Source organism: Furipterus horrens, unplaced genomic scaffold (genome assembly GCF_987537825.1).
Source record: "Furipterus horrens unplaced genomic scaffold, mFurHor1.1.pri manual_scaffold_13, whole genome shotgun sequence".
Lineage (NCBI taxonomy): Eukaryota > Metazoa > Chordata > Mammalia > Chiroptera > Furipteridae > Furipterus > Furipterus horrens.
In genome coordinates, this window is record NW_028327183.1 from 25,001,678 (window position 1) to 25,026,539 (window position 24,862).

Consider the following 24,862-nt stretch of genomic DNA (forward strand, 5'->3'; position numbering starts at 1 on the left):
AATCTAAGGTGGTGGGTTTGTACTGTAATAGACCATCTTAAATTCCAATATAAATGGACCCTTTTTTATAAGGAGAAGAAAAGTGTAGGTAAGAGATTTGGAATTCAGGGAAAAAGTTAATCAGAGAAAAGCTGCAGCATTCTTTCATCTGTGTCCTGAGCGGTGGTCACCCTGGAATACAATGGCTCAGATACCATCTTGATTGCTTGCAGTCCTCCTCGGGCACAAGGGTGGAACTGCTTATGGTCTCCTGGAGTCAAGGTGGGTCAGACTTTCAGTTCCTGAAACAACAGTTTCTTACATACATTGATTACTAAGCTAAACTTTTTCGTTCGAGTCCCCGGTCACTACTGGATAGGAACCCAGCCCAGAGCTGGCTTGTCTCTGGAAGCCTGTAGTGCATGGGTTCTTGACTTTGTGCAGGTAAGATTTCACAAGACCAGTCCGTCCAGGAGGTTTTGAGAGTACATTTATTAAAGCTGGGGACAGTGAAACAAAGACAGGCTTAGGATCAAAAAAGCAACAGGAGCTTTGGCTCTCTAGAAATGTTATAGGGAAGAAATGAGCCTAAGTGGGGCTGCTTTGGCTCACTGGAAAGTCAGATAAGCCTTGGAGACAGGTTTGGGGGGTTAGCCCCGGATAAGCTGTTGCTGCTGCTCATTGCTCCCCTGGCTGCAAGTCTTGTGGCGGACCTTTAGAGTTTAACTGATGCAAACCCAAGAGAGAAGAAAGGTGTAAACATGCTCCCAGCAGTCCTTGTTCTTGAGGGTTTGGAGACTGGGAGTTTAGGGGAGGATCTCAATAGAATATTCATCAGCTTTATGCTGATGAACCAAAATGAGATTTATTCCCTTATCTTCTTCATCTGTTCTTGGGTGTAGTTGGCACAAATGGCACTAATTGGATATCTGCTATATCCCTGAGTAGGGTGATTTAAGCCATTTACACTCTGGTCGTGGTGGAGAAGTGTAGACCATTTACTGTTAAGTGTCCTTGGTTAGGGAAGATAGGGTTTGCTGTTTACTTAATGGCTATCGTCGGCAGCAGTCCGTCTCGAGAGACGATGGTGTAGCTTCTTAAGAGTCTATCTGCACCGCCAAGAATGGCTGTGCAGTCCGACTCGGGAGTGACATCGTATCTGTCTCCTCCCGTGTTGAATCGACATCTTGCGATGACGCTGAAGCTACAGAGCCTGGGCAGGGTGATATGGAGGGTCTGCTGTTGCCCATGCAGCAGACCCCCCCTCTCTTCGCAGCTGAAGGGTCCAAGGGAAAGACGGAGTCAATACAGCTTGGCTTCAGGTGCGCCGCAGGAGTTGCCGGTGTTGACTACAACGTCGAACCGCCTTAGGGACTCCGGCTCCGGATTTTCTGTCGGGGTTTACTCCCTTAGCCTTTCCCCTGAAGAGGTATGCCGCAAGGCAGCGGAGGTTTTTTGGAGTCAAGAGTTTTCCTTCTCTGATGTACCCTGACTGAAAGATCGAACCAGCGACACTTAGCTCGCAGGCCGACGCTCAAAGACACCACTTCAACTAGCATGGCTATAATCAAAAAGACAGACAATAACAAATTTTGGCAAGAATGTGAAGAAATTAGACCCCTTATATTATACATTGCTGGTGGGAATGTAAAATGTTTATAACTGCTTTGGGAAACAACTTGGCTGTTCCCTAAATAAGTAAATAGAAACTTATCATATGATCTGGCTGTGCCACTGCCAGGTATCTTCCCAAGAAAAATGAAAACATATCTCAACGACCAAAAAAAAAAAAAAAAAAAAAACTTATACGTGAATGTATAGTATAAATAATGAATATACATTATTTATAACAGACAAATATTGGAAATGTCCACAGGTCCATAAACTGGCCCTATCTGTCTCATTTCCCCTATCCTACTTCTGGCTACTGGCCTGTCTGGCCTCTCCCTCTCTTTCCCTTTCTCTACATCTCTCTCACCCTCTCTTCCATACTCTCCTCCCTCTCCCTCTCCCTCTCCCTCCCTTCCCGTCTCCTCTCCTTCTCTCTTGTCTCTCCCTCCCTCTTCCTCTTTCTCTTTTTTCCTCTCCCTCTCCCCATTTCACTCTTCCCCCTTCCCTCTTCCTCTTTCTTCCTCTCTCATTCTCCAATTCTCTCTCTTCCTCCCCATCCTTCCTCTCCCTCTCTGTTCCTGTCACTTCTCTCAGTTTGTCTTCCTTCCTCCCTTACCCTCTCCCTCTCCCTCTCTCCCTCTTTCTTCCTCTCTCCACCTCCCTCTCTTTTCCTTCCTGCCTCTCCCATTCCTCTCCCTCTTTTTCTCCCTCTCCATTTTTCTTTCTTCCTCTTAATTCCCTTTCCCTCTCTTTATATCTCATTCTGCCTTTGTCTCTCCCTCTGCCTATTTCTCTCTTCCCTCTCCTTCTCCCACTCTCTCTACTCCCTCCCTCTCCCCAGTCTCTCCCTTTCTCTCCCCCCTCCCCCCTCCCTGTCTCTCTCCCTCTCCCTCCCTTTCCCTCTCTCCCTCTCCCTTTCTCACTCCTCCCCCGCCCCCTCTTCCCCTCTCTCTTTTTTTCTTCTCTCTTCATCTCTAATTCTCTCCCTCTTTATGTCCCTCCCTCCCTCCCTCTTCCACACTCCCTCTCTCTCGCCTTCTCCTTTTTCTTCTTCCCATTCCTCTTTCCCATTCTCTCCTGTCCTTCTCTTTCTCCCTTTCCCCCTTTCTTTCTTTCTCTCTCTTCCTTTCACCCTGCCTTCTCTCACTCCCCTCTCTGCCTCTCTCAGCCTCTTCCTGTCTCCTTCTTACTTTCCCTTTTGCTACCTCATTCTCCCTTTTTCTAATTCTCCTCTCTCTCTTCCTGTCTCCTTTCCCTCCCTTTCCTTCTTCTGTTACCAAGCAAAGGGGGGCTTGATCACGTGGTGCCTTGGTGTAAGACCCAACAATTAGTGTTGAGGAAAACAGGTCTTTATTTTCAATAGTCCATCCTGGGAGTGGAGGCTGTGAGCCTCCCATGAGATCCAGCACTTCCCTTGCTGCCTAAAATGCTATAAGCCAAAAACATGCCCAGAAGTTCCCCATTTCTTATCTGTCAACTGTCTCCTTCAGGATCTGAGGTACAATGTCATCAGCCTCCAAATAAAAGTCCAGAAAAGCATGCGTCATGTTGCATTGAATCATGGTGAAGTCCAGGAAAGGCACAAGTCCTGAGAGTGTCCTCTCTGCATGTCCTGAGTTCCAAGAGTCCAGGTAGAGGCCGGGTCTGCAAGACGGAGTTCTCGGTGGCTTCGGAGTCAGCTAGAGCAGGCACGATCAAAGCAGCAGCTGGGGTGAACAACACTTCGAGCACCTTGAAGTGTGTGTTTGGAAGGGCCATATGTTAGTACACTGCACTTCTGCCTCTTTTATTAAATTGGGATTGTTGGCACACCTGTGCAATACCTTGCAGGGGCTGTCATGCTCCATTTTCATCTGAGCAAATAATAGTCATTTTTCTGAGCCCTTGCTATGCACCTGGAACTGTGCAAACATCTTTTCAATCCTCCGCAAACCCCTTTCTGGCGGGTATTAAATTTTTTCATAAATGAGGAGCTGGAGGCTCAGAAAGTTTAATTAGCTTGCTCATGAGTGAAATGGGACATGGCAGGTGATAGTTACATAGAACAGAGCAGGGAGGAGAGGTGTACTGGGAGTAACCCACCCCAGATGGGGGAAATGCCTTAAGTAGTTGCCCAGGGCAAGGCACATCCTGTGCCAGGGTACCAGCAAGCCTTGGGGCATATGGGAGGGGTGGCTCAGATACTTGATGAGATTTCAGAGAAGCAGTCTCTATCGTGGCTAGGGTCTATCTAGCTCAAGGTCGTCAGGGGTCACATCGTGGGACAGTCTCTCAGCACATAATGTGATTGAAGGAGTTGCCGGTTTGATATTTACAGTCAGTAGAGAAGTGGAGAGTAGATGGGAAGATGAGAAAGAGAAATGAAGAATGTACAACTTCTCCAGATTTCCTTTTTAAAACAGACTTTTGTATGTATTTGAGTAGGTGTCTGTACCAGTTTATGTGTACATCTTGTGTACATCTTGCTTTGGATTGATGAGTAGCTCTGCATATATAGCTTATGTTCATACCTGACATAATAAAGGATGGTTGTGGGCTTTTGAGTTGGTAGGAGATAATGAAATTACCAAGGTTTTATGTATATTGTATGTTATATGGCTCTCTGTTTATAAAGGTTGCTGGGTTTTGATTATGGGGTAGCAGGGTGGGATATTGATTCAACCATCATAAAAAGACGTTTAAGCTCTCCCCTAGATAAAGAGTGGCAGTAGTTCAGCCCCAGGCTTGATTAAGTCAACTGTTTAAAGACCTCATCAAGCATGCATGTTCCCCTTATCTTTCTGCTCTGCCTACTTCAGATTGTTCCCTGTAGTTTCAAGGTAGCTGCCAAAGTTCCAGAATTCTTAGACCAGATCAGACAATGTCCAGCAGCAAAAGAGCCCATCTCTTTGTGTCTCTTTTTATTAGATACTTCCTGAAAGAGTCCTAAAGACCTTGTTTTTCACTGCCCAGACCAGGTCATGTTCACACTAAACAGCTTACTGTCAAGGGAAACGAATTACCATTACTAAAACAAATCAGATTTTACCTTGAGGTGGTTACGGGGTCACCTTCCCAGGAATATGTGGGGGAAGGGTAGATAGCTACCTGAAACAAAGTCAGAATTCTAATAGCAAGGAGGAAAGCATAGACTGGATCTGGGGCAGGCAGCCTAGAGTGTCTGCTACAATGGGTGTGTGAGGGTGAACTGGAGAGAATGTCTGAGCTGCTTCCCCTGTATGGGTGAGGAGAAATGTGCACTTATCCACACAGACATCTGGAGGCCTTTTATTATCTCGATCTGTGTTTCTCAGAATTTAGAGCATGGTTATCAAGTCTGACTGCACATTGGAATCACCTGGGTAGCTTAAAAAACTATTGACATCTGGGTCCCAGCGCAGAGATTCTGGTATATAGGGATGAAGTCTGGGAATTCTAGCATGCAGCCAAGGTTGAGAACCATTGGTAAAGATCAACAATTCCCAAAGTATCATCAAAGCAACATTAGCCCTGATTGAGTTGCTGTGTAGTACTGGGTGCCTTGGCCAGAGAGATTTGGGAATCATTACACACTTTGTTGCTCATGCTCATCTCATCCCAGGAGACTCACAACGCACATTTAGCACATTAAAAGCTCTGACAGTTTCCGTGCTAAAGAACTTGTACAGCCTTTTATAATCCAGTGTTTTCCCACCTTTATTCAATCCAGACACATTTTGGGGCCATGACACCTGTTACAGGTTGAATTATGTCCCCTAAAGAGATACATTGAAGTCCTAACCCCCAGTACCTCAGAATGTGACCAAATTGGGAAATAGGAATTGTTGCACATGTCATTAATTAAGATGAAGTCATAATAGTGTAGGATGTGCCTTTAATCCACTATGACTAGTATCCTTATAAGAAGAGGAAAAGAGCCACAGAGAAAGACATATAGGGGAGACCATGTGACAGCAGAGGCAGATATTGGAGTGATACATCTACAAACCAAGGAACGGCAAGGATTGCTGGCAAATGCTAGAAGCTGAAAGGGAAAATTTTTCTGCACGGCCTTTCAGGGGAGCATGGCCCTGTTGACACCTTGATTTTGAGCTTCTATCCTCCAGAACTGTGAGGCAATACATTTCTGTTGTTTTAAGCTACCCAGTTTGTGATACTTTGTTCTGGCTGCCCTAGCAAAGTAATATGATGCTCATTAGCATCTCTCAGACATAGTTTGAGAAACCCTGAACTATTGTAGAATCATTCAAAGGCAACCCCTGACTGACCAAGAAGGTCAAATAATGTCTGTAGAAGAGATTTTTCTTTTCTCTAACTTCAGGCTCTTTGTTTTATTTCTAGAAGGAAAGACATTTGGACAGTCTATCACAGTAGTGGCAATTGTATGTGTATGTGTATACATATTTTGATTAGTTTTTTCACTTGCCAGGATTGGTAACTTATCTACGGACACAGAAAACATTGACTTGGAGAGAGTACAGAATCACTGGTAAGTATAGGTCCAAGGCTCTGGCCTTTTGCTGACTCTACAGATGATTGTGTATGGATGAACACATTAAACCTGGGGCGCAGCTGGTGCAGATTGAGGGGCCTGGGCTCCTAACAGCAACTCAGGCTGCTCACTGCAGCATCCAGGCTCCTGTCTTACATTTAATGCCCAGGAAACTGAGTATTTTCATCCGCAGCAAATCGACAATCTGTCCTTCCTCTGACTGCTGCAGTGGGAGCAAAAAACCATGTAACAGATATACAGTAGATATATCCTCTTTGGGGGCTTTTCTTAAGGGCAAACCATGGTTTTATTGTGAAACTTGGTCCCTGGCGAAGTCACTTTGCTTTTCAGAGTTGCTTTTGGATTCATCTCCTTCAGGGAAACTCAAGGGTGTGTGCTCCACCATTTATCACGAGGGGGGGTTCCTTCTTCCCCTCTGATGAAAATGACAGAATTCCTCTGCCACCCCCATCAGAGGTGGTTAGGAATTTATGTACAGAGCCTCTCAGCATTGCATTTGGGAATGTGAAGTGGAAAACAGTTTGGCAGTTTCTCAAAATTTAAACCAAAGTTACCATATAACTTGTTGAAATGAATTTCTAAGCCCAAAGTGGAGCTGCTCCTGCCCAGGGTGCCATGTCAACAAACAGGAACTTAGATAACTTTCGTGTTTCTGTAAATGCTCCCCTTGACCAGAAATCAGTACAGTATTCCCTCACTTATCGCAGGTATTACGTTCTAGACCCCCCGCGATAGGTGAAAATCTGCGAAGTAGGAACCTTACATTTATTTTAGTATTTATATATATTTTAAGGCTTTAGAAACCCTTCCCACACACTTAAAAACCGTTCCCAGTCCCTTATTAACCTTTCCCACTCCCTTATTAACCTTTTCCACACTTTTATAAACACTATTTATGTTCTTAAACATATTCTACACTCTTAAACCTACGTAACTTTAACAACATACATATATAGTACTGTACAATTTTATATGGGTACTCACCAGTGAAGTATACTACAACTTGAATGATGAAGATGATGAATTAGCTGTGCAGTACTGATGACGATGAAGATGATGAAGATGAGATGAATGTACTGCACAGCAAAGAAGAGCATTACAGCTTTTCTAAAGGCACCACTTCATCAGGCGCTTCTTCAGGTGGTGCAGTAGTATCTTCAGCCTCGTCCGTAACTTCTGCTTCCGCTAAAGGTGTAGGTGTAACCGACCTCTTCGTTTGAGTGATGAACATAGTTGTGGGGAGTCGCTGACGCTGCTTCTTCTGGTTGAAAATGTTTTTGTAAACTGATGTGGCACTGTCTGTCGATTGAATTTGCAGACTGCAATGAACAAACCATATGGGCATCCTATTCTTCAGCCACTCGTTGAAGTTCTTTGGCCATTCTGACCATGGTTGCAAGATGATCAAGTGTTAGGCCAACCTCCTCCTCTTCTTCAGTCCGTTGTTTGTCTTGTTCCTCATCCTCTTCTTCACTTGCTAACTTAGTCGGCTCCTCCAGGTCTTTGTCCATCAACAGTTGAGAGTGCACATTGATCAGGGTATTTACGTCTTCAGTAGTCATGTCACTGAAGCCCTCTCCTCCTAGTATTTTTGCCAGCTTCACGGCCTTATCCACCGCAGAGTGATGGATTTCATGAGGAGAAAATCTCTTGTAATCATGGACCACTTCTGGCCACAATTTTTTCCAGCTGGCATTCAAAGTCTCACTCTTCATCTCCTTTATGGCATTTTGAATATTTTAGAGACACAATGCAATTGTGTGCTCACACCAGTATGTCTTTAGCAAGAAGTCTTCATCCGAGTCCATAGCTTCAACAAGGTTTTGCAGGGTGTTTTGGGTGTAGAGCACCTTAAAAGCACAAATAATGCCTTGACCCATTGGCTGAATGAGCGATGTGGTGTTCAGCGGCAAGAAGTCTATCTGGACGCCATCATACGTGAGGTCGACAGCATGGCCTCCAACATTGCCCATTATCAGAAGCACTTTGAAATCAAGGCCTTTCTCTGCCAGATAAACCTTAACCTCCGGGATAAAACATTGATGAAATCAGTCAGTCGTGAGGAGTTTCATGATCCAAGCCTTAGGGTTGTGCATCCAGTACACAGGCAACACATTCTTATTTTTGGTTTTTAGGGCCCTTGGGTTCTTGGACTTACAAATAAGCCCTGACTTTATCATTAAGCCCGCAGCATTCCCACACATGATTAAAGTTACCCTATCTTTTTGGGCCTTGAAACCAGGGGTTTTTGCTTCTTCCTTCATAATGAAAGTGCGAGATGGCATCTGTTTCCAGAATAAGCCCATTTCATCCATGTTGAAAACTTGTTCAGGCTTATAGCTTCCTTCCTCGATGATGTCTCTGAACATGGAGTTCATGTACTCCTTGGCTCTGGCTTTATCCACAGAGGCAGCCTCTCCATGCAGAGAAACGCTCTTGAGTCCAAAGCGTTTCTGAAATTTGTCAAACCAGCCCTTGCTGGCACTGAATGGGGTTGGTCTGGTTGGAGAAGCACTTAAAGGTCCTGCTGCAGCGTCGTCATCGTCGCCCTCTTCTTCATTCTCATCACCGTCATGATCATCCCTTTTTGCTGCTAAACGATCATACAGTTGCTTGACCTTCGTCCGGATGGTGTTTGTATCCAGCAAGATATTCTTTTTTCTGCAATCGTTTATCCACACAGCTAAAGCAGACTCCATCTTCACAATCATCTCATTGTGGGAAGTAACCACCTTCTTTGCTGTTTTGTTGAAAGTCACTGATGCCGTAGACCTGATATTCTTCTCATCCTTCTTTATATAGCGAACCGTAGACTCGTTGATGCCGTAATGGTGACCAACAGATGCACAGCTTCTCCCTTCCTTCGACATGTCAAGAAGTTCCATCTTCTCTTTTATGGTAAGCATCTTACTCTGGCGCTTGGGTTCACTGCCAGAATCCTTAGAAGATGCAGAACGTTTGGGTGGCATCGTAGGCCTTGCAATAAATTCAGTCTTTAAGGAAAATTTCACAAAACACAATACCACAGAGCAAAACTACGCACAGCGATTGGAGGTAGGAGTGAAGTGGACAAGGTGAGATGCTGAACGTATGCGCATAGTGCAGGATAGCAGACAGACCGATGCTACGGTTACTGAGTCAATCAGTGCCCAGGATACACAAAACAATGCTCTGGTTGGTCGCCTTCCATCAATCAGACAGTCGTGAGCCGTGTACAATCTCATATAGGCAAACAAGCTCGAGAGTACATCTCGTTTTGAGCATAACATACGTGTTCGTCCGCAAAAAAAAAAAAAAAAAATTATAAACTGTGCAATATTTTATTTTGATTTGATATTCTTTTAGTGTTAAAATTATTATTTTTTTTAAATATATTTTTTGAAAATTTTTAGGCAAAAATCATTAAAATCATAAATACTACGCATATAAATACGTATACAGTACCTCAAAATCCCACGATATAGCGAAAAATCCATGATAAATAATATAATATTTTTAAAAATCCCGTGATACAATGAGGCCGCGATAAGTGAACCGTGATATAGAGAGGGACTACTGTACATTAGGTTGACTAGTCCCCAAACGCCAAGCCACCTCTGGGCTCTATCCATACTTATTTCTTTTTCCTTCTCACCCCAAACAAGGTTGACTATGTGGCCCCTGGCAATCCAATATTGTGTATTTTTCTCTCCCTTGTTTTTTTAATTCTTTATCCTATAAAAACTTCCTGCCTTCCACCCATCTTGCAGTTCTCTGCATGGAGATGGATCACTTCTTGAAGTATTAAAGTTTGTTTGTATCATCTAAATTATCATCTTTGATTATTTTTAATGGGTCTCAACCTTGGCTGCATATTAAAATCACATGGGAGTTTTCAAAAATACCCATGCTTGCATCATTCTCCCAGGGGTTATGTTTTTATTGGTCTCAGGTATAGCAGTAGTAGTTTCCAAACACCCCTGGGTGATTCTAAGGTACAGTCAGAGCTAAGAATCACTGGTGTAGTGAACAAAGTCCCACACTGGGATTCAGGAGACCCAATTCTAGTGTAACTTTCATTTGCTTGTGATCTTCTGTTCTTTAGTTTCTCTTCCTGTGAAATGAAGGCTTTGAGCTACAATGGTCTCACAAGTTTCCCTAATGTCTAATGCCGCTCATCCAGCTTTTTTCTATTTTAAGGTCAATTGAAGAATAGGCCAAAGGGATTCACCCGATAGTATTTTTGCTCTTCATTGCAGGCCACCAGGATGACAGAGATAAATAGATTCAGCACAACAAATGTCATGAAGACAATGCAGGACCCAATTAGAAGGAAGCTGAGCACTGGGCTATAGTCCAGGACCTGTTAGGAAGAAATCCAGTCATCCCTGGGAGGTCCTATTTCCTATTGGCCACCTTCCCCACTAGACACCCTCAGAGGGAAAACTGATCCTCAAAGTTGAGCCTTGGGCCAGAAATGTCCTTCTCTGCCTGGGGCTTAGCAGCGCATCAGGGGGCAGGGCAGGGGAGAGCAACAGGGGAAAAGTTGGGACAACTGTAATTGAACAAAAATAATTTTTTTTTTTTAAAGAAAGGGAAAAAAAAAGAGCAGCCAGGAGAGGGAGAGGCAGCACCCCCACTCCTCACTGCTGCCATTTCCAAATATGGGCACCGTTTCTGGCTAGGGTCAGGAGCATTCTCTTTCCGGGACCCCCAGCACAGTCCTCTTCCTGAGTAGCCAGCACCTGATGTTCTTCTGTAAGCTGGGGTCCCCAGGGTGAGCTCTGGGCCCTGGTATGGGGCTGTCTGCCTGGAAGAAGGGGGTCCTGTTTTGTTTGTCCATAGTTGCCCCGCACTTGCCAAGGTTGGACCCAAGGTGTTCTATCCATCTGGGAGGCACTTGAGGGGCATGCTTTTTCTAATTTTCGTAAAGGTGTGGTGTAGACAGCGTGTCCGTGTCCTCTTACCCTACCCCATTAGCTCCTTGTAATTGTAGATTCCTGGTTGAAGGCTGATCGTCATTTCTGTTGCATCAAAGAGGGTTTTGTAAGGAACAGAATTTCCAATCAAATATTAATTTTAACTGTTATAGAAAGAGTCCTCATGAACAGGGAAAGAAACCACACAACCCTCAAAAGCCTGTTGTTTGACAATAGTCAGTAGGGGTCAGTCACATCTTTGACCTGTCCTGGCCAAGCTATCTATACCTACAGAGGCATGCAAGTCGGTGTAAGTACACACCCGGTCTTGTATGGGATGCATTTGCACTTCTGGGACTCACATACCACCCACTACGCTACTACTGCATTCACTCAGCTGCTCTAAGACTCAGAAATGAAACTGGGCTTTCTGAGGCCCCATACTTTTTGCTCTGGGAGAATTGGGTTGGATGAACAATAGGCTTCTTCTGCCTGGACAGGACCTCCCCTCTCAGTGTTTTTTCCTCATCACCGCATTCCCCACCCCAAAGATTTCCACAGAATTTCATGTGAGAGGGAAGCCCAGAACTGGCTTTGCATCAGTGACTTCTAGTCCCAGAGGACGCTACAATGTCCCTGCAGCCCATGCATTGCACATGAAGGGCTGAATAAATCAACATGAATTAAGGGGCATTTTTAACAAAAGCAGACTCAAGCTTTTCAGGATTACCCTCCATCACTTCATCAACACAGCTCAGCCTATTTCTAAAGGTGAAAGAAGAAGAAGGTGTGAGGTCAGGTGGAGTAGGGGGATCAGGGTTGAGGTGATAGTCAGGGAAAGGATCCGGAATGGGGAAAGGGTTAGAGAGGGAGTGGGGCCTGTTGTGTAGGGCATCAAGCACTGACATGACCTGCAGATAGGTCCATCCTTACTTCCCCATCTCTACCCCCAGCTCAAGGACAGGGACTGCCCAATTCATCTCCATGTCCCCCCAGCACAGAACAAGTGTTTTGGGCATATCTGAGCCATTGGGAATGTCAAGAGAACCAGTACATCCAGGCAGGGTCTGGATACAGAAAGGAAGTCTTTGCTGGAGATAGTTGGCCCTTTCAGTCTTGAGACTCAGCTTCCTCACACTTACTCAGCTGAGGTCTCCATTTGGAGCGACCAGTTCATGAGTTCCCAGCTAAAAGGGCCTGAACTCAGAAGATCCACCATCTCCTTCAAGTTTTCAGTGTTTCCCTAACCCTAATTCACAGTCTCCCAACACTGAGAAGCCTTTGCTTCCAAGGAGAACTACCCTGAGGTTTTCCCAAGGGGCCACTCACTGCAGTGGAGTAAGCCAGGAATGATATGGATGACAATGACAAAGCCCGAAATGTATCCCCAGGCATGGTGCAGGGCTGATGTGATCATGTTCATTTTGGGGTTCAATATGAGCAGATACCAAAGTTTCACTGTGGATAGCAGTAACCAAGGGCAGCATTCCTTTGGGACCAAGAGGGGAGACTGCGTCTCAGAGACTACAAGCAGCTCAGCCAGAATTTGTTTAATTTCAGTTCAGCACAGGATGCAGGATTAGACTTATCTCGGAGGTCATCACTTCCTGCAACAGGTCTGGGAGACTGGGCTGTTCCAATCCCCCAGCTAAGTGATAATGAGATGGTGATGATGGTGATGGTGATGGTGATGGTGAGATTCTGATGATGGTGATGGTGAGGGTGATGGTGATGATAGGGATGATGGTGGTGATGGTGGTCATGGGGCCATTACCTAGCAGTCTTGGTTAAGGGCTGCAGAGCTATGGAAGAATGACAGAGGAGGAATCCTCCCTGTGTCAAGAGGACTGTGCTTTAATTAGAGCTATTTGCCATCATAAAAGGGTTATTATTTCCACATATGTAAACAATTTAATGACATGAGAGAAAGTTGGGTATATAAAAGAGGCAAGAAAAAAGTGTGGCTGGAGCCAAAGAGGAAGCAACCATCTACACCAGCAGACCCAGTTTGCTAAAAAGGGAAGATTTTTTTTAAAAAGTATTTTTTATCCTCACCTGAGGACATTTTTTCATTACTTTTTAAGTGAGAGAGGAAGGTAGAGAGAGAGAGAGAGAAATATCAATCTTTTGCTTTCTTGTATGCACCCCGACCAGGGATCAAACCCACAACCTGCGTATGTGCCCTGTCCAGGAATTAAACCCATGACCTTCTGGTCTTCAGGACAACACTCCAACTGAGCCACAGCAGCTGGGGCAGGAAGCTTCTTAAAGGTAGGAAATGAGGTAGAAGACTGGCTTTCACTAGGGCATTATGTATGTGTATGAAATATTTTTACAAACTTGAGATCATATAATCTGTTCTCACCCATGTCATTAGATATAGATCTATGCCATTTTTAATGACACACCAACATTAAGACTGAATTTAAAGTGCAAAGGCACAAGAGGGGAATAAAGGGCAGGGTGGGATGGGAAAGAACCTGGATTTTGGAATCAGACACACCTGGATTCCAACTGTCATTCTTCCACCACCAGTTATGCCACTATATCACTAGCTGTGTGACCTTGTGCCAACACTCTGTTCTTATCTGTAAAATGGAGATGACATACTTCCTTATCCAGTGGTTTTCAAAGTCAAATGACACAATGCAGTTCAAGTTCTCACTTAGCAGCAACTGGATGGTACTTCCATCCCCTTCAAATGTAAGGGCAGTAGGGACATTCACTCAGACAGGAGGAAGTGGCATTTAGGGATCCCAAAGCAGTGTCTTTATAACTGTGTACAGCATAAAGATGACAATAAATGTTAGCTCTACCTATAAAATCAGTGAGTCAAGAAACACAATGGTTCAAAGAAAAAATGGGATCCTAGGGACACACAGGCTAGGTTTAAATTACTTCTCTGCCACTTTTTAGCTCTATAGCCTTGGGGAAGTCACCTCTCTAAGCCTTAAGTTCTCTGTTTGTAAAATGGGGTAATGATAACATTTACCTCCTTCAGTTCTCATGAAGATCTGATTGGTTAGGTCATCCTATCTAGCACAGAGTGGACATTTGGTAAATGGTAGCAGATGCAGGTTGATACACTAATACTTGCAAAAACCCTGATCAAAAGGCTGGTGTGGGGGTGTAGCTTAATAAAGTGTCACTTGGTCCTATATTTTGGTAGGATTTGCAAAAGGTACTGTTTTATTTTGTCTCAGAGTCTTCTCCAATTGCATATGCTTCAGACCACAAACCTGAATCTAAGTGATAGCTATAGTTATTTTTTAGAGTGACGATCCTCTGAGGGTCAACAAGATTTTAAAAGCCTTTTCCGATCCCTGAGCCACACAGAGCTGAGGAAGCAGGCCCAGTGGTGGGACCTGGGCTGAAGCAGAGCCACTTACTCCTCCTCGTGCTTCTGGTACCGCTGGATGCCTTGCTCTGCTAGGATGGCCAGGATGCTCCAGCTGGCCAGGATGATGGCCAGGTCCAAAAGGTTCCACTTGCTGTGGAAATAGCACCACTTCTAATTCCTCATCATCTTGCCCTGTGAAAGAAGCTGGAGATTCTGCCAAAGGCTGTGGCCAGAACTGTGCCTGTCCCCCCCACCCCCACCCCCGACTTCACCCCCAAGGTAGCTCCCTGCACCACCCAGAATGACCCTCGGGAAGGGAGTTACTGGATCCTAGGAGGTTTCTCAAAGCCCTGGCTCCACATGTAGAGTGTAGGGCCTATCCCTAACTTTATGCCCAGATTTTATTAATCCAAGCTGCAGGATTTGGAGGTTTATAAGAGTAAATGCAGTATCTAATAGGACAGACATTTAATTCTCTATGATGCAGAAAAGGAGGGGGGAGACATCCTGTCCTCCACAGAGCATTTACTAAAGAAAACTTGTCATTGTGAATTCTTTCTCTGCCCCTTTGAGTTGTATGTAAATCTATTTAAAAGCTAAACAAGCCTCTTGCCAGTCTTACAACTCAGGAGTATTTTTCTCAAGGACCTGGAAGACATGTCTTTGAAATGTAATCATCCAGGAAGATAGCACCCCTGTCTCCTGGTTTCCTTGAGAGGATAGGACCCCTACTTAGGGCATGTACCTGGCTCCAAGTTGCAAAACTACCTCCTGTTGCAAAGATAGGTGGTTTATTTTTTCCTCTTCATAAAGGCAATTACAAAACTCAGGTGGCAACCTCAATTACCAGGTGAATTTAGGATGGACTAGTAGAACAAATGGTTCTCTAAGTCCTCTTAAGGATTAATTATACTTTATTTCAAGGGTGTATATGTATGTAATGGATTGTATCAGCGTGGTGATAGTGAAGGGTGAGATTTTTTTTTTTCCTATCTCTAGCAGATTGCCTGGGCTGCATTATCATATGCTGATTAAATGCTTTTTCAATAATAAAAGTTGTTTTCTTAGGGAGAAGGTTGGGGTTATTACTGAATGTAATAACCTCGCAGTTTTGCAAGAAGAGAAAAGCTTTGGAGATGGATAGTGGTGATGGTTGCATAATGATGTGAATGTATTTAATGCCACTGACCTGTGCACTTAAAAATGGCTAAAATGGTAAATTTTATGTCACATACTACTCGTATATTTACAACAATTTAAAATAAATAAATTTAAATAATTTTTTCCCATCTTTGTGGATAGGTTTCCTGGATTGGCAGGAGACTTCTTTTCTAATGCTATTTCCCCAGGGGTCAAAAAGAATAATACTGTGCATGTTCTCAGCCTCCCTCCTGTTCCTTCTTTTCCCTGCTACTCAAGAGGATGTCCTGCTGTCTTCCATCTCCCTCCCCTTCCTACTCCTACAGAGGAAGGACTAGTGTTTGCCTGGTAAGAGGCTAAATTTGCCTCCATTCTAAAGGGCTGAAGCAATCGGGAAATTAAAAAAAAAACTGCTTAAATAGCATTTTGAAAAAGATTTAAGGGTTTTGGAGAGAGGCTTTCTGAAACAGCTGCAAGCTGAGTGTGAGGGCAATTGAGAGGAGAGGAATGAAGCTCCGAGGGTGGTGAATAGGCCTCCTTCGATGTTTGTAAAGCAATACTAGGACTTAAGTTGCTATTTGATAACTGTTGGCCGTTGGGTTTGAATTGGATGCTCAGAGACTACATTGCCGGTTTATGAGGCCGATGTTGTGGCAGAGCGGTTAAGTGTCAAGATCTGGGTTCAACGCTTGGATTCAGTTCTGAACTTGGGTAAACGACTTCACATCTCTGGACTTAGCTTCTTACTCTGAAATAGATCCAATAGCGCTTTTCTCCTGGTGTTACTAAAGGAGGAAATCCACATAAGGTTCTTAGCACAATGCCTGACTCACAGTAAGCCCTCAAACTATCTTTCTTACTTTAAAGTGGTTGCTCTGATTGTTGGAGCAGGCAATGGGGGGTGGGAGCTGAGATGCCCCTTTTAGGTATATGGTTTCCATTTTTGGAATGTCTAATACACTTTGGGTGTGTTCGCAGCATCCTCAAACCATCATCGTTATAAACATCTGCACTTTCATTGTGCAACATAGTGGTAAGGGGAGCAAGGGGCATGTTTCCTAATTCTCAGAGACCACGGTGAGAACAAGTGCTAAGAAGCCCCACAATCTTAAGTTCTGAGAACCCCCAGCTGTGGACAATCTCCACCTTCAGCATTTTTGGAAGATCTCAGTTCAGGAGAAATAGGAGCTTTACTCCTCTTCCATCTCCACCCAGGAAGGACCACCCTCTGAGTTCTTAGTTCCACTAAGGTGCCAAAGTTGGGTCCCTGAACTAGGTCAGCCCTCAGGACCAGCAGAAGGGCCCCGAAAGGTTGCCATGACAAACAGGGAAGCAGAACATTTTCCTCCCCCTTCCTTCAGACACCACCCCAGGGAAGAGAGAACAGGCTCATCGCCATCACCATCCCTTGCCCATGGAGCTACAGTCCACTCCTCACCTGCACAACCATGTACTAGAGGAGGAACAGGAAGTAGATGACCTCTGCCGCCACCACAAAGGAGTGCCAGCCATCAGTGAAGGGATACAGGCAAAGGCTCTGCAGATCCGCGTGTGCAAAAAAGATTCCTGGGAAGTAGAGTGCTTTTCTTTCACCAACACCAACACCCTGTCCCATTCCCCACTCCATCGTCTCCCAGTCAGAGCCACTGTCTCTAACCAGAAGTCATCAGTGGGGTTTCTCAAGCTCAAGGTCTTCTGAAGGGCCAATGGAGAAGTAAAAGGCCCTTCAGACCCACAGACCCAAGGGACTGAATGGGGACAATTAATGGATGTCAAAGATAATGAACAGATCAGAAGGAACAAAGGTAGCTGCAGTGGAAGACCCACCCCCTACCCCCTGCATTTGGTGCTTGCCGTTGGTGCACTCAGTCACCTCCAGCCAAGGCACACCCACCCACTTAACATCAGTTAACTTCAGGCTGGCTCATTTAAAGCCATTTCACCTAAAGACTGTTCACAGAGGATCCGTTCATTTATTGACCAATATGCCTAAACTTCAACTGTCTTTTGAATCGTCTTTCATCCATTTGTGTGGTTTTTTTCTTATTTTGCATTGAAATGACTTTTTATTAATGATTTTTTTAAAAACCAGTTTGACTAATAAGGCTACTTCCTACAAAAACAAAGCCAACCCCAAGAATAGCAGAATGGAGAGTTGCAGACAACCTGAGTCCTTACTGACATCAGTGGCCTGCTGTATCAACCAGACCGGAAACCTACCCCACACCTTATTTTTGTAGCAATATATAATTGAATCAGGTGTGTTTGGGGACAAGGTGTTTAAGAAGTTCCTTAAGAGCCAAAAAGATGACAAAATGAAATAGGAAAACAAGAGATATAAATAAGCTCTAAAAATGAATTTGAAAGAAATTTTTGACAATGGGGAATGATAATGGAAATTGATATGATAATGATAATGCTTCATAGTTCAGAAATTTTTGAAAAACTACAAACATTACAATTTTTTATAAAAGTAATACATATTTTTAAATGTTTTTTTTTTTAATGTTTCATTTTTAGAGGAGAGGTGGTTGAGTTTTAGGCAAACTGATTATTAGTTGAAGAGATCTTTCATGAGTGTTTTCAATAAATTGTCATTAGTATTAAAAGAGGATGAAAGATGAAGGAATGGGGAGAAAGACTAGGTTACAAAAATATCCGTGTATCATGTAGTTAAAGGAAATATTTTTGAAGCTTTTGCCTCAGTTGCGTGGATTTGTGTGTGTTGGATTATGATGTAGACTATACTTCGCACTGTAGATTGAGATACAATTTATTGTTTTAGGTGAAGGTATCTGTTACCAGATCACCCCCTTCCTAGCCCCTCCCTGCCAGCTCCCACCACTACCAGAGTGGGAAGCTCAGAGGTATGAACTGCTTTCAGACCCCAACTGGATTCTCCTAGGATAATTTGGGAGCAGGGGTGGGGGTGGGTGGGAAGAGCAAACCTGAAGCTTTGCCTTTGGGTCCCCAGGGAGAACAAGACCCACCTCTGAATTTCCCAAACTACCATTTGCCCAGGAGGTCCAGCACTGGGGGATAAGCCCTAGCCCAGAGGGAGGGGAGGAGGGCTTCTCTTCCGGAACTCTGCAAATGGGTTCACAGGCAAGTGCTCACTCAGGGAGCTAGTCTCTAGGATCAGAGTGATGATGCAGAACAGGTTGACGTGGGCGTTGTAGACAGTGAACTCCACAAACATGGCTCTGGTCAGGCTGTCCAGCCTGGTGCTTGCTGTCAAAGAGATATTGGAGAATTTTGTGGGAAGAATTTAGTGGCATTTTCATCCTCAGCTGCAGGGAGGAGGCCAGGGCTTCCTGTTGAAACCTCTCCCTGGGTCACAGGGCTTTGAGGTTGCTCCTGGGAGTGGTCACACACAGTTTCACATACTGTGGTGCACTGTGTTGCCACCAATGATCTCCTGGCTGTTAGAGCAGAGGTTCTCAAAGTGGGGTCCCCAGACTGGCAGCATTGGCATCATTTGGAAACTTGTTAGAAATGCAGGTTCTCAGTCCCCACCCTGACCTCTTGCATCAGAAATGATGGGTATGGAGCCTGAGGATCTGTACCCTGATGAGCCTTTAAGGGATTATGATGCTTTTAAGTTTGAGGACCATGGTGTTAGAGGAGCCACATAAAATATCAGGGGCTTAGGCAGGCAGCAGCTTCAGCTACTGATGTCCCTCTTGGGCTGGCAGCTCACATGAGACCAGTGTCTAGAGATCCGCCTGCTGGTGTGGCAGAAAGACCATGAGCTAATAACTTCTCCAGGCCTCAGTTTCCTCATCTACAGTGGTGTTAACACCAGCACTAGGATCATTGTGAACAGAAAATGGAATGGGTGTGTGTATAGAAATGGTTGCTTTTATTACTTATAGCAAGAATTATGGGACTTTTAAAATACACCATACTCCTGTGGCTCTGCATCTTACTTGGTACATTGAAGCAGGGAGAGAGTATCAGTTATTCCAAGTGGCAGGAAAAGAACTTTACCTGAAATAGACTCTCCTTGCCCTGCCTTAATCTCAGAAGACCCCTGCAGTTCTCTTAGGGGTTAGTTACCTGTGTTGCAGGCAAGGGCTCTGCCATTGTAAAAAACCTCAGTGTTGTAATAATACAATGGCAGAGACTGGGACTCACACCACCCACTAACTTGAGCAATGCCAGGGTTTCACACCTAGAGCTCTCCGACTCTAGAGTGTGCTGGGAGAGGCAGTCTGCAGGGCCCTGAGCGTCTCTGTGCTGGGTGTTCCAGGAACTTCACCCGGGCCATTTCTCAGTGCTGTGTTTGCCGTGGGCACCCTTGAGGGTGGCATCTTTATTTGGACAAACAGCCAGCTTCTGCCACTATAGAATCTGTGAACACTTCCAAGTTCACTGTTCCCCTTTGGTCCTGCAACTCACTGGCGCATGCAAGCATCTGTCAAGGGCCTTGGCGGGGAAGTGATTCAAACCACCGTGAAGCTTTGCTACTGCTTTCGCTGTAATAAAGCCCTTTGTCTCTAACCCAGGAGTCTCGTGTCTTCTGCCACCATCCATGAAACAGTAGCAGGCTAGCTCATTAGCTATTAGGGTAAAGCCTCAGACCCTGTGTGATTTTTGGTAAGGTTAAGCCCTAACAACTTCTCACTTGGCTGGTGGACAGCTTTGGGCGTGTGTGAATTCCCCACCCCTGCACTGTCTCTGACCGAGGCCACCAGGCTGAAATCACCAGCCTGAGAATGCTGACGGTGTTTTTCTTCCAATTCTGAGACTGCAGATTCCAGGGTCCTGAAAATATGACCTGAATGATTCTGAATCCCCCACAACGACATGAATGAACTTGACTCGACCCTGTTTTGAAGCCTGCACAAACCAATTAGTCCTGGACTCCAGCAAATGATTTTTCTCGGTTGCACATCAGTCAAGTCGGCCTTACGTTGCTGCGCTTTGGTGATCGGTCCCCAAGGGGACCACATAACTTCCTCCCTGGTACACAGTGACTTTGCCCTTGGCACTGGCTCTGGCTCTGGTACTGCCACACCTGGGAAAAGCCATTGCTGCTATCGAGGTTGAAAGCATTCCAGCATTCCCCATAGTTAGACAAGTCTTCAACATCCAGGGAATATGGTGCATGGCACCCATCGAGAGAAGTCTGCGGCCATGGGGCAAGAGGGCAAGAGTTTTCCTAGACTCTCACTTGATAAATCTGGGCACTGCCAACCAGTTTGGAGTTCGCATCAGTGATGAAGCCTGAAAATCAAAAACAGGTGAGTAAATCTAGTAAGCAAAATCATCTTAACACATTCCAGGCTCCCTGGCCTGGACGCTAACACAAATTTCAGTGTACCCATTGTAGAGACAGCCAAGAGAAGTTCATGGCCAACCACATGCTACACTCATCACCATCTCCTCACCCTGGACCTATTTACTTCCTGCATACCTCTCTTAGGCAGTGGCACCCTAACCACCCAGTCATCAACCTGGAGAACATCTCTACCCTTTGCCTCAATGCCCTCATCCTGATGGTCGACAAAGTCATCCGTTCTACCTCTTCATTGTTGTCTGCATCCATCCCTGTCTCTCCATCTCTCATGCCCCTTACCCCTGCATCAGTCCCATTATTTCTCCCCAGTATACTAACATACCCGCCCTCTACTCCAACTTCCACGTTTCCAGAATGATCCTTCTGGAAGTTTGATTATATCACAAGTTTGATTATGTAACTCCTTCATGTAGAAACCATCAATGGCTCATTTCCTTAAGCATAAAATATGAACTTCAAGATCTTTCATGATCTGGCCCCCATTTCTCTCTTTTGCTTTGCTTCTCACTGATACTCCTACCCTACACAGGATCCACACTCAGCACTTTGTAGTTTCAAGAACATGCCATGGTGTTTCAGGCTTGTCTTTTCTCACGTTGTCTCTTCCACCTGGCACACCATTTTGACCTAGCCGATTCATGCTCAGTTGGTTTCTCATTTAGGAAGTTCTCCACTCCGCATCAAGGGAGGGTTAGGGCCCCTCTCTGTATGCACACAGTCTTCTGAGTGTTTCTCCTTTAAAGCATATGGCCCTATGGTTTTTGGTTCTCTATAAGGCTGATGTTGACAGAGACTCACACCTTTTCCTAGAAAGAAGGGTGCATCAGGTGGCTTACACATGTTGGGGCAAGGGGACTGTACCTGGATGGTGACTATACAGGTTTCTCACAAGGGTGGTATTGGCCCACATGAAGAACTCCTGAAAGCCCAGGACAGCTGAAAAGTCTTGGGTGAAGCTGTGCTTGAGGTGTCTGTTGAGGTGGTAGGCACTGGGGTCCCTCTACCCATAGGCCACCAGCAGCAGCATCCACAGGAAGCCCAGGTATACTGGGAAAGGAAGCATAGCCCCTGGTCAGGCAGATTCCCTTACTCCCACCAAGCCCGGAGCAGGAAACAGAATGGCGCAAGGGATCAGAACAACTGAGGTTTTGAAGACCAATTACTCACATCTCTGGTGACAATAGAACTGGTTTTTGTAACGACAGCAGAAAGAAATAGAGCTCACTGACCATGAACCTCCTTCCTAGGTTCAAATCCTGGCTTCGTCGCTTCCTATCCATTTGCTCTTCCCAAGTGATTTAACCCCTCCGTGCCTCACTCTCCTCATCTGTGAAATGGAGATAATAATTCTATTACACAGGGTTGTGATGAGGGAGTTAAGAAATTAGTATTTACAAAGCACTTAAAACAGTGCCTGCACAAGTTCATGTTATGTAAGTGTTTCTTAAATAGAATTTTTTAAAATGGGGCATCTGCCTTATTGTAATGGTGAAGATAGAGTGATGAAGATGACAGATGTGTGCCCTGTCCTCTTGGAGCTCACCTATCTTATTGAAGACATGTGTAAGGACCCAAAAAGGTGCAAGGTTTAGTTTAGGGGGCTGAATATCAGAAACATGTGGGGAATGAAAAATCTTACTGAATTGGAATTCTGGGCCCAGGGCCGGGGAATCTGCATTACAGAGACCACCCCCCCCCCCAGGATGACTTTTCAGGGCTCTGCCCACACCCCTTGGAACTCTTCATTGTGCACATGCTACTCCTCCTGCACAAGCCTCTCGGCTCTGGCCAGGGTCATGCTCAGCCAGGGGGAAAGCAGGCTAGGAGTGCTGCAAGGTCAGTGCTCTCCTCAGGAGCAGACTTCACCAGTGGCCTGGTGGATGACAATGTGGGGGTGTGTACTACATGCTCCTGCCAAGGTCCCCAGCAGGACTGATCCTCAGTTGTCCACATGGAACTCACTCATCACCCTACTTTCCATTGGCTCTCCTCTCTACCCCTTCCCTTCCTTTCCCCTTCCCTACCAATACTTGCCAGGGTCACCTCTCAGAGCAACCGTACATACCCAAATCTGCTTGTGGGGAGCCCAGACTAAGATACACTGAGGCTTGAAAACTCTTGGCCAGAGGGCCAGGGGAAGCCTGTCTGAAGATGTAGCCTTTGGGCTGAAAATGAAAGAATTAGATGACTTAGCCAGATGAAAAGGTGGGGAAGTGGAGTAAACGCATTCTAGCAGACCAGATGGAACAGCCTGGGCAAAGGTCTGGAGTCAGGAGTGGGCAGTGTCCCAGGAGCTATAGAATACTGTGTCACTGAAGTTCAGGGCACAAGTGGCTGAGAGAGGTGACCTGGTGTGGGTGGAGCCACAGTAGGGGCTTCAGATTTGATCCTAAGGGCCATGAAGGGCCATTGAAGATTTTTTTTTTTTTTTGAAGGATTTTAATTGTAGAGGAGAAACATGGATAATCTGGGCTGCCTACCCAAGATTTCTCGGATTGGGGTAAAGGCTTTCTGTTTCTTGAGATTGTTGGTTTTCATCTTTTCAATGGCGGCAGCCAGAGGTGGCTGATAGATAACCTTTTTGCTGTTTCTTTGTACTCGGAGCAAGCCAGAGGGGTCTGGGAAAGCAAAGACACAAGGACAGATACTCCCATGTGCAGTGGAACCAGGCTTTACATTTGCAGCCAGGTAGAGCCAGGCTTCACAGTTCCTCCTCTGTGGGAGCCATTTCCCAATGCTGCCCTCTGTTCTCTGCCCGTGCTGTTCCTGTGCCCAGAATTCCATCCCTTCTTCATAGGGAGGATTCTCCTTGTACTGAAAACAAATGCCTTCCCTCCCTGAATGGTTCCTGACTCCTGGACTCTAAGATCCCAACACTTCCAAAACTTTGAAGGATGGAAAATTAAGGGTAACTAATATTTCGAAGTCCTGTCATATCTAATTCCAGTATTTTCTTTTTCAGACCACAGTATTGAGTTATAATTTTCATAAATTCACCCATTGGAAGTCTATAACAATGATTTTAGTAAATTTAAAACAACCCAATTTTAGAATATTTTCATCACCCCCCAGAATTCCCTGATGTCCCATTGAAGTTAGTCCCCACTTTCACTCTATTCCCACCCTCAGCCCCATTAATTTGCTTTCTGTCTATAGATTTTCCTTTTCTGGCTATTTCATATAAATGGAATCATACATACATAGGTTTTTGTATCTGGCAACTTTCCATTAGCATGTTTTGGAGTTCATCCATATTGTGTATGTGACTAGTTAGTTCCTTTTTACTGTTGAGTAGTATTTCATTGTACAGATATACTTGCCTTTTTCTAGTCACCCACCGATGGATATTTAGATTGTTTCTAGTTTTGGCTAATATTAATAATGCTGCTATGAACATTCAAGTACAGGTGTTTATGTGGGCATATATTTAATGTGTCTCCCCAGATGGGCTGTTCAGCCAATGGCAGCAACCTGTTCTGTCCAGTCAGTGCTGTGTTGCCTGGGGCTGTGATGGGAGCAGGGGTTGGCTTCAAATGGGCAAGAAGGAGTTTGTGGGGTGATTAAGCTATTCCAAATCTGAATCGAGGTGATAATTGGACAGCTCTATAAATTACTAAAATCAATGAATTATACATTATGAGTAGATTTTATGTAAATTATGTTCCCGGGCCATCATACTGCTTGGTGTTAGGCATAAAGAAGCAAGCCAGTGACTCTCAAACCAGTAGGAGATAATTAACAGATGAATCATGGAAAAGGGGAGAGGAAATGACATTTCACAGCTCCTCACACATATCTCTGGAATCAAAAGGAGGAAGATTGTTGTTACCAAACACAGAGAAATGGGAAGATGTAGCTAGATAACTTTGCAAATAAGTTGGAGACAGACCTGTAACTAGATTACCCTTAGTTAATCACACCCTGAGTTAAGTAGTTAATCGTGTTAGATTGTGATTAACCAGTAATGGAGAAATGGGGGAGAATGAGAGGGGAGGGGGAGCTAATTGCATTGGCGGGGGGCAGGGGTGGGGGAGCTAATCGCATTACTATAAAACCAGTTTTCTTTGTCTACTTCGCAGGCACATGCTCCTGGCTGGTGG

The 24,862-nt window shown here is 44.9% G+C and overlaps 1 pseudogene; it reads right to left on the reverse strand.

Annotated features, from left to right (window-relative positions):
• LOC149994274 (polycystin-1-like protein 2) overlaps window positions 1-24,862 on the reverse strand; it is a 100,963-nt pseudogene that overhangs the window by 956 nt on the left and 75,145 nt on the right.